Source organism: Tubulanus polymorphus, chromosome 11 (genome assembly GCF_964204645.1).
Source record: "Tubulanus polymorphus chromosome 11, tnTubPoly1.2, whole genome shotgun sequence".
NCBI lineage: Eukaryota > Metazoa > Nemertea > Palaeonemertea > Tubulaniformes > Tubulanidae > Tubulanus > Tubulanus polymorphus.
Window position 1 is genome coordinate 7,830,688 of NC_134035.1, and position 12,071 is coordinate 7,842,758.

General features: G+C 41.7%; 22 non-coding genes across 22 annotated transcripts; all 22 read right to left on the reverse strand.

Annotated features, from left to right (window-relative positions):
* Nucleotides 1-108: 108 nt before the first annotated feature.
* LOC141913494 (5S ribosomal RNA) lies at nucleotides 109-227 on the reverse strand. The gene has a single exon (XR_012620358.1). It is a non-coding gene; the product is annotated as a 5S ribosomal RNA (ribosomal RNA).
* Nucleotides 228-663: 436 nt separating this feature from the next.
* LOC141913723 (5S ribosomal RNA) lies at nucleotides 664-782 on the reverse strand. The gene has a single exon (XR_012620572.1). It is a non-coding gene; the product is annotated as a 5S ribosomal RNA (ribosomal RNA).
* Nucleotides 783-1,220: 438 nt separating this feature from the next.
* Nucleotides 1,221-1,339, reverse strand: LOC141913495 (5S ribosomal RNA). Its single transcript, XR_012620359.1, has one exon. It is a non-coding gene; the product is annotated as a 5S ribosomal RNA (ribosomal RNA).
* A 436-nt stretch (nucleotides 1,340-1,775) lies between these two features.
* Nucleotides 1,776-1,894, reverse strand: LOC141913724 (5S ribosomal RNA). Its single transcript, XR_012620573.1, has one exon. It is a non-coding gene; the product is annotated as a 5S ribosomal RNA (ribosomal RNA).
* Nucleotides 1,895-2,330: 436 nt separating this feature from the next.
* On the reverse strand, nucleotides 2,331-2,449 carry LOC141913496 (5S ribosomal RNA). Its single transcript, XR_012620360.1, has one exon. It is a non-coding gene; the product is annotated as a 5S ribosomal RNA (ribosomal RNA).
* Nucleotides 2,450-2,887: 438 nt separating this feature from the next.
* Nucleotides 2,888-3,006, reverse strand: LOC141913497 (5S ribosomal RNA). The gene has a single exon (XR_012620361.1). It is a non-coding gene; the product is annotated as a 5S ribosomal RNA (ribosomal RNA).
* Nucleotides 3,007-3,444: 438 nt separating this feature from the next.
* On the reverse strand, nucleotides 3,445-3,563 carry LOC141913498 (5S ribosomal RNA). Its single transcript, XR_012620362.1, has one exon. It is a non-coding gene; the product is annotated as a 5S ribosomal RNA (ribosomal RNA).
* Nucleotides 3,564-4,001: 438 nt separating this feature from the next.
* Nucleotides 4,002-4,120, reverse strand: LOC141913499 (5S ribosomal RNA). Its single transcript, XR_012620363.1, has one exon. It is a non-coding gene; the product is annotated as a 5S ribosomal RNA (ribosomal RNA).
* Nucleotides 4,121-4,556: 436 nt separating this feature from the next.
* Nucleotides 4,557-4,675, reverse strand: LOC141913501 (5S ribosomal RNA). The gene has a single exon (XR_012620365.1). It is a non-coding gene; the product is annotated as a 5S ribosomal RNA (ribosomal RNA).
* Nucleotides 4,676-5,111: 436 nt separating this feature from the next.
* Nucleotides 5,112-5,230, reverse strand: LOC141913502 (5S ribosomal RNA). Its single transcript, XR_012620366.1, has one exon. It is a non-coding gene; the product is annotated as a 5S ribosomal RNA (ribosomal RNA).
* Nucleotides 5,231-5,668: 438 nt separating this feature from the next.
* On the reverse strand, nucleotides 5,669-5,787 carry LOC141913503 (5S ribosomal RNA). Its single transcript, XR_012620367.1, has one exon. It is a non-coding gene; the product is annotated as a 5S ribosomal RNA (ribosomal RNA).
* Nucleotides 5,788-6,223: 436 nt separating this feature from the next.
* On the reverse strand, nucleotides 6,224-6,342 carry LOC141913504 (5S ribosomal RNA). Its single transcript, XR_012620368.1, has one exon. It is a non-coding gene; the product is annotated as a 5S ribosomal RNA (ribosomal RNA).
* Nucleotides 6,343-6,780: 438 nt separating this feature from the next.
* LOC141913506 (5S ribosomal RNA) lies at nucleotides 6,781-6,899 on the reverse strand. The gene has a single exon (XR_012620369.1). It is a non-coding gene; the product is annotated as a 5S ribosomal RNA (ribosomal RNA).
* Nucleotides 6,900-7,335: 436 nt separating this feature from the next.
* LOC141913507 (5S ribosomal RNA) lies at nucleotides 7,336-7,454 on the reverse strand. Its single transcript, XR_012620370.1, has one exon. It is a non-coding gene; the product is annotated as a 5S ribosomal RNA (ribosomal RNA).
* Nucleotides 7,455-7,892: 438 nt separating this feature from the next.
* On the reverse strand, nucleotides 7,893-8,011 carry LOC141913508 (5S ribosomal RNA). Its single transcript, XR_012620371.1, has one exon. It is a non-coding gene; the product is annotated as a 5S ribosomal RNA (ribosomal RNA).
* A 436-nt stretch (nucleotides 8,012-8,447) lies between these two features.
* LOC141913509 (5S ribosomal RNA) lies at nucleotides 8,448-8,566 on the reverse strand. The gene has a single exon (XR_012620372.1). It is a non-coding gene; the product is annotated as a 5S ribosomal RNA (ribosomal RNA).
* A 438-nt stretch (nucleotides 8,567-9,004) lies between these two features.
* Nucleotides 9,005-9,123, reverse strand: LOC141913510 (5S ribosomal RNA). The gene has a single exon (XR_012620373.1). It is a non-coding gene; the product is annotated as a 5S ribosomal RNA (ribosomal RNA).
* Nucleotides 9,124-9,561: 438 nt separating this feature from the next.
* Nucleotides 9,562-9,680, reverse strand: LOC141913511 (5S ribosomal RNA). Its single transcript, XR_012620374.1, has one exon. It is a non-coding gene; the product is annotated as a 5S ribosomal RNA (ribosomal RNA).
* Nucleotides 9,681-10,116: 436 nt separating this feature from the next.
* Nucleotides 10,117-10,235, reverse strand: LOC141913513 (5S ribosomal RNA). The gene has a single exon (XR_012620376.1). It is a non-coding gene; the product is annotated as a 5S ribosomal RNA (ribosomal RNA).
* A 436-nt stretch (nucleotides 10,236-10,671) lies between these two features.
* LOC141913514 (5S ribosomal RNA) lies at nucleotides 10,672-10,790 on the reverse strand. The gene has a single exon (XR_012620377.1). It is a non-coding gene; the product is annotated as a 5S ribosomal RNA (ribosomal RNA).
* Nucleotides 10,791-11,228: 438 nt separating this feature from the next.
* LOC141913515 (5S ribosomal RNA) lies at nucleotides 11,229-11,347 on the reverse strand. Its single transcript, XR_012620378.1, has one exon. It is a non-coding gene; the product is annotated as a 5S ribosomal RNA (ribosomal RNA).
* Nucleotides 11,348-11,785: 438 nt separating this feature from the next.
* Nucleotides 11,786-11,904, reverse strand: LOC141913414 (5S ribosomal RNA). Its single transcript, XR_012620281.1, has one exon. It is a non-coding gene; the product is annotated as a 5S ribosomal RNA (ribosomal RNA).
* Between the last annotated feature and the right edge of the window lie 167 nt (nucleotides 11,905-12,071).

Consider the following 12,071-nt stretch of genomic DNA (forward strand, 5'->3'; position numbering starts at 1 on the left):
GGCTTCGTTCAACTAATGGCGAAAACGAACAAGCAAATAAACAAACAAATAAACGGCTGTTTACGAGTGCTTTTAATTTTTGAAATAAATCGAGCAAAATTTGAAAAAAGTCTACAGCACCCGGTATTCCCAGGCGGTCACCCATCCAAGTACTAACCGGGCCCGACGTTGCTTAACTTCGGTGATCGGACGAGAACCGGTGCTTTCAACGTGGTATGGCCGTAGACAACAAAACGTATCAATCTAACCGTTTTGATATTACCTTCTCGATAGGATCGCCACCTCAGCGAGGCATCCACTTTTTATGTCTCTTTTAACACAGTTTCAATTGCTCAACTGATAAAACCAGGTACAATTATCCATTCGCTCCATCGAAAGATGTAGAAACAAACGCCTTTCCCTTCGCTCAAGGATCGGCGTTGAATAAGGCGGAGGAAACTATGAGAACAGCTACTTAGCAACACAATCTGTGACGTCACATTACCAGAAAACATCCAATCTTCTATCTAACAAAGTATCGATTTGGGAATATATCTGCGACAACAAAATTTTGACAGCTTCGTTCAACTAATGGCGAAAACAAACAAGCAAATAAACAAACAAATAAACGGCTGTTTGCGAGTGCTTTTAATTTTTGAAATAAATCGAGCAAAATTTGAAAAAAGTCTACAGCACCCGGTATTCCCAGGCGGTCACCCATCCAAGTACTAAACGGGCCCGACGTTGCTTAACTTCGGTGATCGGACGAGAACCGGTGCTTTCAACGTGGTATGGCCGTAGACAACAAAACGTATAAATCTAACCGTTTTGATATTACCTTCTCGATAGGATCGCCACCTCAGCGAGGCATCCACTTTTTATGTCTCTTTTAACACAGTTTCAATTGCTCAACTGATAAAACCAGGTACAATTATCCATTCGCTCCATCGAAAGATGTAGAAACAAACGCCTTTCCCTTCGCTCAAGGATCGGCGTTGAATAAGGCGGAGGAAACTATGAGAACAGCTACTTAGCAACACAATCTGTGACGTCACATTACCAGAAAACATCCAATCTTCTATCTCTAACAAAGTATCGATTTGGGAATATATCTGCGACAACAAAATTTTGACACCTTCGTTCAACTAATGGCGTAAACAAACAAGCAAATAAACAAACAAATAAACGGCTGTTTGCGAGTGCTTTTAATTTTTGAAATAAATCGAGCAAAATTTGAAAAAAGTCTACAGCACCCGGTATTCCCAGGCGGTCACCCATCCAAGTACTAACCGGGCCCGACGTTGCTTAACTTCGGTGATCGGACGAGAACCGGTGCTTTCAACGTGGTATGGCCGTAGACAACAAAACGTATAAATCTAACCGTTTTGATATTACCTTCTCGATAGGATCGCCACCTCAGCGAGGCATCCACTTTTTATGTCTCTTTTAACACAGTTTCAATTGCTCAACTGATAAAACCAGGTACAATTATCCATTCGCTCCATCGAAAGATGTAGAAACAAACGCCTTTCCCTTCGCTCAAGGATCGGCGTTGAATAAGGCGGAGGAAACTATGAGAACAGCTACTTAGCAACACAATCTGTGACGTCACATTACCAGAAAACATCCAATCTTCTATCTAACAAAGTATCGATTTGGGAATATATCTGCGACAACAAAATTTTGACAGCTTCGTTCAACTAATGGCGAAAACAAACAAGCAAATAAACAAACAAATAAACGGCTGTTTGCGAGTGCTTTTAATTTTTGAAATAAATCGAGCAAAATTTGAAAAAAGTCTACAGCACCCGGTATTCCCAGGCGGTCACCCATCCAAGTACTAAACGGGCCCGACGTTGCTTAACTTCGGTGATCGGACGAGAACCGGTGCTTTCAACGTGGTATGGCCGTAGACAACAAAACGTATCAATCTAACCGTTTTGATATTACCTTCTCGATAGGATCGCCACCTCAGCGAGGCATCCACTTTTTATGTCTCTTTTAACACAGTTTCAATTGCTCAACTGATAAAACCAGGTACAATTATCCGTTCGCTCCATCGAAAGATGTAGAAACAAACGCCTTTCCCTTCGCTCAAGGATCGGCGTTGAATAAGGCGGAGGAAACTATGAGAACAGCTACTTAGCAACACAATCTGTGACGTCACATTACCAGAAAACATCCAATCTTCTATCTAACAAAGTATCGATTTGGGAATATATCTGCGACAACAAAATTTTGACGGCTTCGTTCAACTAATGGCGAAAACAAACAAGCAAATAAACAAACAAATAAACGGCTGTTTGCGAGTGCTTTTAATTTTTGAAATAAATCGAGCAAAATTTGAAAAAAGTCTACAGCACCCGGTATTCCCAGGCGGTCACCCATCCAAGTACTAACCGGGCCCGACGTTGCTTAACTTCGGTGATCGGACGAGAACCGGTGCTTTCAACGTGGTATGGCCGTAGACAACAAAACGTATAAATCTAACCGTTTTGATATTACCTTCTCGATAGGATCGCCACCTCAGCGAGGCATCCACTTTTTATGTCTCTTTTAACACAGTTTCAATTGCTCAACTGATAAAACCAGGTACAATTATTCATTCGCTCCATCGAAAGATGTAGAAACAAACGCCTTTCCCTTCGCTCAAGGATCGGCGTTGAATAAGGCGGAGGAAACTATGAGAACAGCTACTTAGCAACACAATCTGTGACGTCACATTACCAGAAAACATCCAATCTTCTATCTCTAACAAAGTATCGATTTGGGAATATATCTGCGACAACAAAATTTTGACGGCTTCGTTCAACTAATGGCGAAAACGAACAAGCAAATAAACAAACAAATAAACGGCTGTTTACGAGTGCTTTTAATTTTTGAAATAAATCGAGCAAAATTTGAAAAAAGTCTACAGCACCCGGTATTCCCAGGCGGTCACCCATCCAAGTACTAACCGGGCCCGACGTTGCTTAACTTCGGTGATCGGACGAGAACCGGTGCTTTCAACGTGGTATGGCCGTAGACAACAAAACGTATCAATCTAACCGTTTTGATATTACCTTCTCGATAGGATCGCCACCTCAGCGAGGCATCCACTTTTTATGTCTCTTTTAACACAGTTTCAATTGCTCAACTGATAAAACCAGGTACAATTATCCATTCGCTCCATCGAAAGATGTAGAAACAAACGCCTTTCCCTTCGCTCAAGGATCGGCGTTGAATAAGGCGGAGGAAACTATGAGAACAGCTACTTAGCAACACAATCTGTGACGTCACATTACCAGAAAACATCCAATCTTCTATCTCTAACAAAGTATCGATTTGGGAATATATCTGCGACGACAAAATTTTGACACCTTCGTTCAACTAATTGCGTACACAAACAAGCAAATAAACAAACAAATAAACGGCTGTTTGCGAGTGCTTTTAATTTTTGAAATAAATCGAGCAAAATTTGAAAAAAGTCTACAGCACCCGGTATTCCCAGGCGGTCACCCATCCAAGTACTAACCGGGCCCGACGTTGCTTAACTTCGGTGATCGGACGAGAACCGGTGCTTTCAACGTGGTATGGCCGTAGACAACAAAACGTATAAATCTAACCGTTTTGATATTACCTTCTCGATAGGATCGCCACCTCAGCGAGGCATCCACTTTTTATGTCTCTTTTAACACAGTTTCAATTGCTCAACTGATAAAACCAGGTACAATTATCCATTCGCTCCATCGAAAGATGTAGAAACAAACGCCTTTCTCTTCGCTCAAGGATCGGCGTTGAATAAGGCGGAGGAAACTATGAGAACAGCTACTTAGCAACACAATCTGTGACGTCACATTACCAGAAAACATCCAATCTTCTATCTCTAACAAAGTATCGATTTGGGAATATATCTGCGACAACAAAATTTTGACGGCTTCGTTCAACTAATGGCGAAAACGAACAAGCAAATAAACAAACAAATAAACGGCTGTTTACGAGTGCTTTTAATTTTTGAAATAAATCGAGCAAAATTTGAAAAAAGTCTACAGCACCCGGTATTCCCAGGCGGTCACCCATCCAAGTACTAACCGGGCCCGACGTTGCTTAACTTCGGTGATCGGACGAGAACCGGTGCTTTCAACGTGGTATGGCCGTAGACAACAAAACGTATCAATCTAACCGTTTTGATATTACCTTCTCGATAGGATCGCCACCTCAGCGAGGCATCCACTTTTTATGTCTCTTTTAACACAGTTTCAATTGCTCAACTGATAAAACCAGGTACAATTATCCATTCGCTCCATCGAAAGATGTAGAAACAAACGCCTTTCCCTTCGCTCAAGGATCGGCGTTGAATAAGGCGGAGGAAACTATGAGAACAGCTACTTAGCAACACAATCTGTGACGTCACATTACCAGAAAACATCCAATCTTCTATCTAACAAAGTATCGATTTGGGAATATATCTGCGACAACAAAATTTTGACAGCTTCGTTCAACTAATGGCGAAAACAAACAAGCAAATAAACAAACAAATAAACGGCTGTTTGCGAGTGCTTTTAATTTTTGAAATAAATCGAGCAAAATTTGAAAAAAGTCTACAGCACCCGGTATTCCCAGGCGGTCACCCATCCAAGTACTAACCGGGCCCGACGTTGCTTAACTTCGGTGATCGGACGAGAACCGGTGCTTTCAACGTGGTATGGCCGTAGACAACAAAACGTATAAATCTAACCGCTTTGATATTACCTTCTCGATAGGATCGCCACCTCAGCGAGGCATCCACTTTTTATGTCTCTTTTAACACAGTTTCAATTGCTCAACTGATAAAACCAGGTACAATTATCCATTCGCTCCATCGAAAGATGTAGAAACAAACGCCTTTCCCTTCGCTCAAGGATCGGCGTTGAATAAGGCGGAGGAAACTATGAGAACAGCTACTTAGCAACACAATCTGTGACGTCACATTACCAGAAAACATCCAATCTTCTATCTAACAAAGTATCGATTTGGGAATATATCCGCGACAACAAAATTTTGACAGCTTCGTTCAACTAATGGCGAAAACAAACAAGCAAATAAACAAACAAATAAACGGCTGTTTGCGAGTGCTTTTAATTTTTGAAATAAATCGAGCAAAATTTGAAAAAAGTCTACAGCACCCGGTATTCCCAGGCGGTCACCCATCCAAGTACTAACCGGGCCCGACGTTGCTTAACTTCGGTGATCGGACGAGAACCGGTGCTTTCAACGTGGTATGGCCGTAGACAACAAAACGTATAAATCTAACCGTTTTGATATTACCTTCTCGATAGGATCGCCACCTCAGCGAGGCATCCACTTTTTATGTCTCTTTTAACACAGTTTCAATTGCTCAACTGATAAAACCAGGTACAATTATCCATTCGCTCCATCGAAAGATGTAGAAACAAACGCCTTTCCCTTCGCTCAAGGATCGGCGTTGAATAAGGCGGAGGAAACTATGAGAACAGCTACTTAGCAACACAATCTGTGACGTCACATTACCAGAAAACATCCAATCTTCTATCTCTAACAAAGTATCGATTTGGGAATATATCTGCGACAACAAAATTTTGACGGCTTCGTTCAACTAATGGCGAAAACGAACAAGCAAATAAACAAACAAATAAACGGCTGTTTACGAGTGCTTTTAATTTTTGAAATAAATCGAGCAAAATTTGAAAAAAGTCTACAGCACCCGGTATTCCCAGGCGGTCACCCATCCAAGTACTAACCGGGCCCGACGTTGCTTAACTTCGGTGATCGGACGAGAACCGGTGCTTTCAACGTGGTATGGCCGTAGACAACAAAACGTATAAATCTAACCGTTTTGATATTACCTTCTCGATAGGATCGCCACCTCAGCGAGGCATCCACTTTTTATGTCTCTTTTAACACAGTTTCAATTGCTCAACTGATAAAACCAGGTACAATTATCCATTCGCTCCATCGAAAGATGTAGAAACAAACGCCTTTCCCTTCGCTCAAGGATCGGCGTTGAATAAGGCGGAGGAAACTATGAGAACAGCTACTTAGCAACACAATCTGTGACGTCACATTACCAGAAAACATCCAATCTTCTATCTAACAAAGTATCGATTTGGGAATATATCTGCGACAACAAAATTTTGACGGCTTCGTTCAACTAATGGCGAAAACGAACAAGCAAATAAACAAACAAATAAACGGCTGTTTACGAGTGCTTTTAATTTTTGAAATAAATCGAGCAAAATTTGAAAAAAGTCTACAGCACCCGGTATTCCCAGGCGGTCACCCATCCAAGTACTAACCGGGCCCGACGTTGCTTAACTTCGGTGATCGGACGAGAACCGGTGCTTTCAACGTGGTATGGCCGTAGACAACAAAACGTATAAATCTAACCGTTTTGATATTACCTTCTCGATAGGATCGCCACCTCAGCGAGGCATCCACTTTTTATGTCTCTTTTAACACAGTTTCAATTGCTCAACTGATAAAACCAGGTACAATTATCCATTCGCTCCATCGAAAGATGTAGAAACAAACGCCTTTCCCTTCGCTCAAGGATCGGCGTTGAATAAGGCGGAGGAAACTATGAGAACAGCTACTTAGCAACACAATCTGTGACGTCACATTACCAGAAAACATCCAATCTTCTATCTCTAACAAAGTATCGATTTGGGAATATATCTGCGACAACAAAATTTTGACGGCTTCGTTCAACTAATGGCGAAAACGAACAAGCAAATAAACAAACAAATAAACGGCTGTTTACGAGTGCTTTTAATTTTTGAAATAAATCGAGCAAAATTTGAAAAAAGTCTACAGCACCCGGTATTCCCAGGCGGTCACCCATCCAAGTACTAACCGGGCCCGACGTTGCTTAACTTCGGTGATCGGACGAGAACCGGTGCTTTCAACGTGGTATGGCCGTAGACAACAAAACGTATAAATCTAACCGTTTTGATATTACCTTCTCGATAGGATCGCCACCTCAGCGAGGCATCCACTTTTTATGTCTCTTTTAACACAGTTTCAATTGCTCAACTGATAAAACAAGGTACAATTATCCATTCGCTCCATCGAAAGATGTAGAAACAAACGCCTTTCCCTTCGCTCAAGGATCGGCGTTGAATAAGGCGGAGGAAACTATGAGAACAGCTACTTAGCAACACAATCTGTGACGTCACATTACCAGAAAACATCCAATCTTCTATCTAACAAAGTATCGATTTGGGAATATATCCGCGACAACAAAATTTTGACAGCTTCGTTCAACTAATGGCGAAAACAAACAAGCAAATAAACAAACAAATAAACGGCTGTTTGCGAGTGCTTTTAATTTTTGAAATAAATCGAGCAAAATTTGAAAAAAGTCTACAGCACCCGGTATTCCCAGGCGGTCACCCATCCAAGTACTAACCGGGCCCGACGTTGCTTAACTTCGGTGATCGGACGAGAACCGGTGCTTTCAACGTGGTATGGCCGTAGACAACAAAACGTATAAATCTAACCGTTTTGATATTACCTTCTCGATAGGATCGCCACCTCAGCGAGGCATCCACTTTTTATGTCTCTTTTAACACAGTTTCAATTGCTCAACTGATAAAACCAGGTACAATTATCCATTCGCTCCATCGAAAGATGTAGAAACAAACGCCTTTCCCTTCGCTCAAGGATCGGCGTTGAATAAGGCGGAGGAAACTATGAGAACAGCTACTTAGCAACACAATCTGTGACGTCACATTACCAGAAAACATCCAATCTTCTATCTCTAACAAAGTATCGATTTGGGAATATATCTGCGACAACAAAATTTTGACGGCTTCGTTCAACTAATGGCGAAAACGAACAAGCAAATAAACAAACAAATAAACGGCTGTTTACGAGTGCTTTTAATTTTTGAAATAAATCGAGCAAAATTTGAAAAAAGTCTACAGCACCCGGTATTCCCAGGCGGTCACCCATCCAAGTACTAACCGGGCCCGACGTTGCTTAACTTCGGTGATCGGACGAGAACCGGTGCTTTCAACGTGGTATGGCCGTAGACAACAAAACGTATCAATCTAACCGTTTTGATATTACCTTCTCGATAGGATCGCCACCTCAGCGAGGCATCCACTTTTTATGTCTCTTTTAACACAGTTTCAATTGCTCAACTGATAAAACCAGGTACAATTATCCATTCGCTCCATCGAAAGATGTAGAAACAAACGCCTTTCCCTTCGCTCAAGGATCGGCGTTGAATAAGGCGGAGGAAACTATGAGAACAGCTACTTAGCAACACAATCTGTGACGTCACATTACCAGAAAACATCCAATCTTCTATCTAACAAAGTATCGATTTGGGAATATATCCGCGACAACAAAATTTTGACAGCTTCGTTCAACTAATGGCGAAAACAAACAAGCAAATAAACAAACAAATAAACGGCTGTTTGCGAGTGCTTTTAATTTTTGAAATAAATCGAGCAAAATTTGAAAAAAGTCTACAGCACCCGGTATTCCCAGGCGGTCACCCATCCAAGTACTAACCGGGCCCGACGTTGCTTAACTTCGGTGATCGGACGAGAACCGGTGCTTTCAACGTGGTATGGCCGTAGACAACAAAACGTATAAATCTAACCGTTTTGATATTACCTTCTCGATAGGATCGCCACCTCAGCGAGGCATCCACTTTTTATGTCTCTTTTAACACAGTTTCAATTGCTCAACTGATAAAACCAGGTACAATTATCCATTCGCTCCATCGAAAGATGTAGAAACAAACGCCTTTCCCTTCGCTCAAGGATCGGCGTTGAATAAGGCGGAGGAAACTATGAGAACAGCTACTTAGCAACACAATCTGTGACGTCACATTACCAGAAAACATCCAATCTTCTATCTCTAACAAAGTATCGATTTGGGAATATATCTGCGACAACAAAATTTTGACGGCTTCGTTCAACTAATGGCGAAAACGAACAAGCAAATAAACAAACAAATAAACGGCTGTTTACGAGTGCTTTTAATTTTTGAAATAAATCGAGCAAAATTTGAAAAAAGTCTACAGCACCCGGTATTCCCAGGCGGTCACCCATCCAAGTACTAACCGGGCCCGACGTTGCTTAACTTCGGTGATCGGACGAGAACCGGTGCTTTCAACGTGGTATGGCCGTAGACAACAAAACGTATCAATCTAACCGTTTTGATATTACCTTCTCGATAGGATCGCCACCTCAGCGAGGCATCCACTTTTTATGTCTCTTTTAACACAGTTTCAATTGCTCAACTGATAAAACCAGGTACAATTATCCATTCGCTCCATCGAAAGATGTAGAAACAAACGCCTTTCCCTTCGCTCAAGGATCGGCGTTGAATAAGGCGGAGGAAACTATGAGAACAGCTACTTAGCAACACAATCTGTGACGTCACATTACCAGAAAACATCCAATCTTCTATCTCTAACAAAGTATCGATTTGGGAATATATCTGCGACAACAAAATTTTGACGGCTTCGTTCAACTAATGGCGAAAACGAACAAGCAAATAAACAAACAAATAAACGGCTGTTTGCGAGTGCTTTTAATTTTTGAAATAAATCGAGCAAAATTTGAAAAAAGTCTACAGCACCCGGTATTCCCAGGCGGTCACCCATCCAAGTACTAACCGGGCCCGACGTTGCTTAACTTCGGTGATCGGACGAGAACCGGTGCTTTCAACGTGGTATGGCCGTAGACAACAAAACGTATAAATCTAACCGTTTTGATATTACCTTCTCGATAGGATCGCCACCTCAGCGAGGCATCCACTTTTTATGTCTCTTTTAACACAGTTTCAATTGCTCAACTGATAAAACCAGGTACAATTATCCATTCGCTCCATCGAAAGATGTAGAAACAAACGCCTTTCCCTTCGCTCAAGGATCGGCGTTGAATAAGGCGGAGGAAACTATGAGAACAGCTACTTAGCAACACAATCTGTGACGTCACATTACCAGAAAACATCCAATCTTCTATCTAACAAAGTATCGATTTGGGAATATATCTGCGACAACAAAATTTTGACAGCTTCGTTCAACTAATGGCGAAAACAAACAAGCAAATAAACAAACAAATAAACGGCTGTTTGCGAGTGCTTTTAATTTTTGAAATAAATCGAGCAAAATTTGAAAAAAGTCTACAGCACCCGGTATTCCCAGGCGGTCACCCATCCAAGTACTAACCGGGCCCGACGTTGCTTAACTTCGGTGATCGGACGAGAACCGGTGCTTTCAACGTGGTATGGCCGTAGACAACAAAACGTATAAATCTAACCGTTTTGATATTACCTTCTCGATAGGATCGCCACCTCAGCGAGGCATCCACTTTTTATGTCTCTTTTAACACAGTTTCAATTGCTCAACTGATAAAACCAGGTACAATTATCCATTCGCTCCATCGAAAGATGTAGAAACAAACGCCTTTCCCTTCGCTCAAGGATCGGCGTTGAATAAGGCGGAGGAAACTATGAGAACAGCTACTTAGCAACACAATCTGTGACGTCACATTACCAGAAAACATCCAATCTTCTATCTAACAAAGTATCGATTTGGGAATATATCCGCGACAACAAAATTTTGACAGCTTCGTTCAACTAATGGCGAAAACAAACAAGCAAATAAACAAACAAATAAACGGCTGTTTGCGAGTGCTTTTAATTTTTGAAATAAATCGAGCAAAATTTGAAAAAAGTCTACAGCACCCGGTATTCCCAGGCGGTCACCCATCCAAGTACTAACCGGGCCCGACGTTGCTTAACTTCGGTGATCGGACGAGAACCGGTGCTTTCAACGTGGTATGGCCGTAGACAACAAAACGTATAAATCTAACCGTTTTGATATTACCTTCTCGATAGGATCGCCACCTCAGCGAGGCATCCACTTTTTATGTCTCTTTTAACACAGTTTCAATTGCTCAACTGATAAAACCAGGTACAATTATCCATTCGCTCCATCGAAAGATGTAGAAACAAACGCCTTTCCCTTCGCTCAAGGATCGGCGTTGAATAAGGCGGAGGAAACTATGAGAACAGCTACTTAGCAACACAATCTGTGACGTCACATTACCAGAAAACATCCAATCTTCTATCTCTAACAAAGTATCGATTTGGGAATATATCTGCGACAACAAAATTTTGACGGCTTCGTTCAACTAATGGCGAAAACGAACAAGCAAATAAACAAACAAATAAACGGCTGTTTACGAGTGCTTTTAATTTTTGAAATAAATCGAGCAAAATTTGAAAAAAGTCTACAGCACCCGGTATTCCCAGGCGGTCACCCATCCAAGTACTAACCGGGCCCGACGTTGCTTAACTTCGGTGATCGGACGAGAACCGGTGCTTTCAACGTGGTATGGCCGTAGACAACAAAACGTATCAATCTAACCGTTTTGATATTACCTTCTCGATAGGATCGCCACCTCAGCGAGGCATCCACTTTTTATGTCTCTTTTAACACAGTTTCAATTGCTCAACTGATAAAACCAGGTACAATTATCCATTCGCTCCATCGAAAGATGTAGAAACAAACGCCTTTCCCTTCGCTCAAGGATCGGCGTTGAATAAGGCGGAGGAAACTATGAGAACAGCTACTTAGCAACACAATCTGTGACGTCACATTACCAGAAAACATCCAATCTTCTATCTCTAACAAAGTATCGATTTGGGAATATATCTGCGACAACAAAATTTTGACGGCTTCGTTCAACTAATGGCGAAAACGAACAAGCAAATAAACAAACAAATAAACGGCTGTTTGCGAGTGCTTTTAATTTTTGAAATAAATCGAGCAAAATTTGAAAAAAGTCTACAGCACCTGGTATTCCCAGGCGGTCACCCATCCAAGTACTAACCGGGCCCGACGTTGCTTAACTTCGGTGATCGGACGAGAACCGGTGCTTTCAACGTGGTATGGCCGTAGACAACAAAACGTATAAATCTAACCGTTTTGATATTACCTTCTCGATAGGATCGCCACCTCAGCGAGGCATCCACTTTTTATGTCTCTTTTAACACAGTTTCAATTGCTCAACTGATAAAACCAGGTACAATTATCCATTCGCTCCATCGAAAGATGTAGAAACAAACGC